The following is a 6000-nucleotide window of genomic DNA, read 5'->3' on the forward strand; positions in this document are numbered from 1 at the left end:
ACCCGAGGTTAGAAGCATAGTTTATTGTGATTATGGCATATGCATTCAAAAACCACATACTGGCTGAGTAGGTACTACATTTGAATTTGAACTCATGACTGTTCAAAAAAATGTTTTATCCACCTTATTTTTTCAATGCATAAGTGAGCTGTGTATACTGAGTTCATACTGGACGATTTTAGGCCCGATTTTCACTCGCCGACAGGTTTTGCGAAATTGCCGACAAATGTCTGAAATCGGAGGCAAATCGGTGCTCGTTCATGTGAGTGACAATCACGCAGTGTGAATGATTAAAGACGTGATCTGACAGAATCGCAGACGCCCGTGAAATATTTGGCATGCTAAATATCTTGACCTATTGGTGATTCAAAATTGTGCTTTGTGACATGAGTTCTGACTGAAAAATACATCGGCGATGACCTACAGCCAATGAGAGAGCAAGATACAGGGCAGCGGGAAGTTTGGGGAGGAGTTATAGACCACAATATCAGCAAGCATGGCTTCGGTTCCGAGAAAGGCTCCTTCTCTGCCTATTTGGACCCAAGAAATGGAGGAAAGTTTAGTCGACCATTTGTATCGCAAACTTCGTGCGGGCTACCATTTTAATAACATTTCCAGTCTTGTGCGAGAACTCTGATCTCACGCCTGATCTTGCGTTACTTCGTTTGGTTGTGAAACGTAGTTTGCAAACCAGTCGGAGTTGTTGGCGATTCTTCATATTGTAAAGTCATGCAGTGTGTAACCTCCTGTCACCAATCCATCGTGCAATGTGAACACAGCAGCAACTGAATGCTACCCCACAGATAGTCGTGCAATGTGAAAACAACAGTGATCCAACGACTTTGAAAATCAGTGTGAACTCGGCCTTACTGTGTGCAAGACTATATAGGGAAATATTGATTGGTAAAACTGTTTGTGCTACAAATCAGCATGTTTATAATTAAGACGATACATTAAAATAATATAGTTTTAAATATCAGTTTGCAATTTAAAGCAGCATAACTAGCAGTTTTCTACAGCTGAATATAACTGGAAGCAGATGACGGTGCCTCCTATTATGGGAAAAATAATTTAGATATAGCATGAATATGGGTAGTAATAAATGAAATTCAGATGCTCTACATCCGCCATGTTGTTACTGTTACATGACCTACCAGTGTTAGTTGTGTCGTTTCATGGGATAATAAAGTGTCCAACAATTGCCTACTTCAGTATGGCAGAAATAGTCATCCGTGTACTTTTCGCCTACTTTTGAAACACATTGAATTCGTACATACTACTCATTTGGTGTATTTTTCACATACTATATGAGACCCTGGACCACAAAACCAGTCATAATGGTCAATTTTTTTTAAATTGAGATGTATACATCACCTGAATAAATAAGCTTTCCATTGATGTGTGGTTTGTTAGGATAGGACAATATTTGGCCGAGATAAAACCATTTGAAAATCTGGAATCTGAGGATGCAAAAAAATCTAAATATTGAGAAAATTGCCTTTAAAGTTGTCCAAATGAAGTTCTTAGCAATGCATATTACTTAATAATTTTTTTAATTGTGATATATTTATGGTAGGAAATTTAAACATTTTCTTCTTGAATCTTTATTTAATATCCTAATGATTGTTGACATAAAAAAATCAATAATTTTGACCCATACAATGTATTGTTGGCTATTGCTACAAATATACCTGTGCTACTTAAGACTTAATGGCTAATAAAGTGGTTTTGTGCTCCAGAGTCTCATATATAGTAAGTGTGAGATTTTGGATGCAGTGATGGACTTGGATAGATCCTGCTCTTGAATAAAAAAAAAGCAAGCTAATATGCAGGACAAAGTCCTACAAACTTTATCTTTCATTGAACATATATACACTTTTCATCCTTTCGTCTTACAGTTTGTCAAGATAATGAAAGTGCCGTCTTGAAGAGTGTGCATGTGCTGTAGTACCATGGAGAGCCCACATTTAGGGTACATTTACACAACAACGATATACTACAAAAAGACATGTTTTTCCTTCGCATTTTTGAAAAGCTTCATGTATAGATGACAACATTGTCGAAACGATCCCCATGCAGTTGGATCCTCGAAAATGACTGAAATGCTGCATTATGCATGCCAGACCAGTAGATGGCGATGTCACTTTGTTAAGAAAGACTGTGCACATATGCCTATAGACTGAACACATAAGACCTATGCACATGACATCACCGTTTTTACAAATACACATTTTTGTAGTTTACATGGAAACGATTACGATATTTTTTTCAAAAAAAACTTGAAAAATTGAAAAGTTTGCGTTTTTAGGCCCCCAAAACACCGTTGTCATGTAAATGAAGGGCCAAAATGCATAAAATGTTTTTAGTTGAAAATGCAGACACGCAGAGAACAAAAAATAGCAAAGCAGTCTTCAGATGTTAATTATTTACACAACCTGGATGAAGTCATTAACGACAGTCTTATATTGTCAAACCAACTTGGTTTAATAATGGATGTGCAACAATTACTGTAGTTTTGGGAAACAGTCATATTTAGCTAGTTCATTTTTCCAGCGATGCCTTGTTCTCTGGTATTTAAGCAGTGAGTTATGTCGCTGTACGGAAAACACACTCCTGGGTCAACGCCGATTCTGATTCTCAAACAACACTTGATTATAGAGGTCGACCGATTGATCGAACGGCCGATTAATCGGCCGATTTTTGGCATCTTTTAATTAATTGGCATCGGCCAATTGTGCTGCAAATTAGGCCGATTTATAGGCAGGTGCATCTGCGGGCAGCTAAGCGGTGTTGCGGAACACTGGAGAATCTCTCTCTGGCTGCGTGAGAGACGGAGCAGCTCTGCAGCCGCTTCTTGTTCACACACCGCTTCAGCTAATGATGGCAGGGCAAAACACCGGAGAATCTCTCTCTGGCTGCGTGAGAGACGGAGCAGCTCTGCAGCCGCTTCTTGTTCACACACCGCTTCAGCTAATAATGGCAGGGCAAAACCGTTTCGAAAGCATAATTACGTTTTACCCTACTAGAATTGATGCCGGAAAGTTATCATATTCATAAGTGCAACAAGTCATTAGAAGTAGAAACACATGCAATTCAGACGAAACTTCTGGGCTGATCATAACGTGCACGTTAAACTTTCCTCGTGAAATGTGTGTGTAGGTCCGACAATAGCATCCACGATGCCATCGCTCGTGGCCAGTGCACTCTTAAGCAGTTATGAGCAGCAGGCTGTGTAATATGTGTGAACTCTTTTATTTTTGTTATCTCTTGGCCGTTTGACTTATAGCAGTGTCCATTGCTTCCCATACATTGAGTTATTACTTAGTTGAATAAACTGATCACTGCACGTTTCAAAATTAAAATGCAGCGCAGGTGTTTTTTTATATGAATGTATCTTTGAAAAGAACCGACCGTCTTCAGAAAAGCTTCGATGTCATTTTCATTTCGTCTTTCCTGTAATGCCTGATAAAGTAGAGTTTGTGAGCGCAGTGCTTATTTGACTACAGCCGTTACCGGGGAAACCTCTATATCTCCTGCTTCAACAGCGCCTCCTGCTGGCGGAGAATGAATTTGCATTTGCAAGTCTGTGGGAAACACTGGTGTCTGTCAGCAAACATAAGCAAAAAGCATTCTTCAGAACTGTTTTGAGAAGGTGCTTAGGTTTTGAGCCATGTATCATTACTCTGAATTAGGCTACTACTACTATTACTATCTTGTACCCTGCAATAATCATTTAGTCAAACTCACTTTTATGAGATGAAGGGAAAAAAATAAAAGAGAATCGGCCAAACATATCGGCCAAATAAATCGGCTGCCCTGATTTCTAAATATCGGCATCGGCACCGTCCAGTGAAAAACCCATATCGGTCGACCTCTACTTGATTATAAGACCAGACTAAAAGGTTCTGTCATTTGCGCCACATTGCCAAATTTCATGGTGCTCTTTATGTTTTATTTTTGTCTGACGTGCCTAATGCATTTTTCCTGGGGCCTAATTTTTTAAATAGTGTTTTCAATTTTCAGGTAATTACTTTTTTTTCAGTTCTTTTTCGGTTCAGTTTTCCAGATGCAGAAATGCATGTGTATCTAGTTGTAGCGAATGCTGCTTGACTGGAAAACCCACTGCCGTGATGCAAGGGTGTTTGTGAGTTCCGCATTGTTGCTATGCAGTTGCTTAGGTGGCTTTTTGCACATTTCTAGGTGGTTGCTAGGTCATGGTGTCTCAGTGTTTCTATATGTCATTTCCATTCTTTACTCCGTAATCCTGTATTCAAACAAATTCAGTATAGCTAGTACTGTATGTTCCATCGTGGAGTTCTTTCAACAGTAATTTGATTATCATAATTTTGCACACTGTTGCCTGTCTCGAATTGTTTCGCATTTACAAATAAAAAGATTATGGTCCACAAATGCAAAGAGATTCACAAATACTAAGACCAACCAACATGTTAGGAGGTTCACAAAATTCACGAATAAATAAAACGGCCTTTGCCATTTATCAAAAAATATTGTTTTTGGCATTAATTTGTGAATTGTTTCCTGTGCATATGTGAATCACTGCATGCATTTGTGGATTTTGAAGCATTTCTAGTGTCAAGATGTGCACACAAATCCACAAATACGTGGACTTCACCCGCCATCAAGCTAATCAGATAACAAATCGCAGCATGTTCTCACGCCAACCAATCACATTTATTCATTTTCTCTGAAAACTCCTAACATATTTTTCTGGATCTCATTCGTATTTATTTGGAAATATGAAACATTTCTTAAGATAGAGATGTTATAGAAACCCCCTTTAGCCATAAAACCTTACATCTTTGGGATCAACCATCTCTGATTTAAGCTTTCATTGTTTAAACATTGCTTTCATATCCCCTGCATGTATTTTTTAAAGCTCTGTTCATAATCAAGCCTTTGTGTTCAGGTTCTTTTCAGTGAAACGTCTTATCAGCATGTTGTTTCTTTTGTAACACATCTCAGCTTCAGCTCACAGTAAATTTATTCCAAATTGTTTTAGCAGCTCATAGATGGAGCTGGAAACATCTCAAGTGAATCCTCTGATCTTAATTTATTACTGCAGGCTGTCAGTGGTGATTCAAATAGGCCCGAGACCTTACAAAACCTGATGCTTTTTTTGTAGTCACTGTGATGATATTTGCACAGCAGGGATCAGTGGTGTTCACTTGTGTTGGCTGCATGTAATGGACTGCTTGGCTCAAATGTAAAAGAATGGACAGGATGGGTTAGATTGCCTTGATGTTTTTTTTCTCCAAAGTCTGTCAAATGTATGATTAAAAAAATGAAATAATGTTAATATTATTATTCAATTTAACTAGAGGTGTAACGGTACACAAACCTGATGGTTCGGTACGTACCTCGGTTTTGGTGTCACAGTTCAGTATGGTTTCAGTACAGCAGGAGGACAAAAACTAAACACGTATATTTTTTTAATTAAACAATGGTTTACTGAACAAATTGCTTTTTCTTTAAATAAATTCAATTATAATTAAAATGTTCTTAGGGTTAAAATCTACCTCAGCTTCCGTTCTAAACTATAGGGAGCCCTTTCACATTACTATAAGGTTACAATTAACAACAAACTTTAATGCAATTACTATTTATTTTTAACTATAATAATCAACACTCAAATTACAAATTTGTATGCAAACTTTTAAATTCTAAATTATAAAATTTCTATTTGTTGTTGAAATGTAATCATTTACACAGTGGTTGTCATAACTTGTTTAATAAAAGATTTATTTAAACATACATCAAATAGTTAAGACATCACTAACAGGTAAATTAAAATATACTGAAGTACAGTCTAATATTTCGCGAAATGCTCTTCTCTAGTTTTCATTTCTGTAACGATTCACTCAACTCACGATTCGATTCACGATTTTGATTTCACGATTTGATTCTCACAATTTTTTTTACAAAATGAGATTGAAGACCAATTATACAGTAAATGAAAAGGTTTCCTTTTATTAGGCTATT

Source organism: Sinocyclocheilus grahami, unplaced genomic scaffold, assembly GCF_001515645.1.
Source record: "Sinocyclocheilus grahami isolate Dianchi unplaced genomic scaffold, SAMN03320097.WGS_v1.1 scaffold353.1, whole genome shotgun sequence".
NCBI lineage: Eukaryota > Metazoa > Chordata > Actinopteri > Cypriniformes > Cyprinidae > Sinocyclocheilus > Sinocyclocheilus grahami.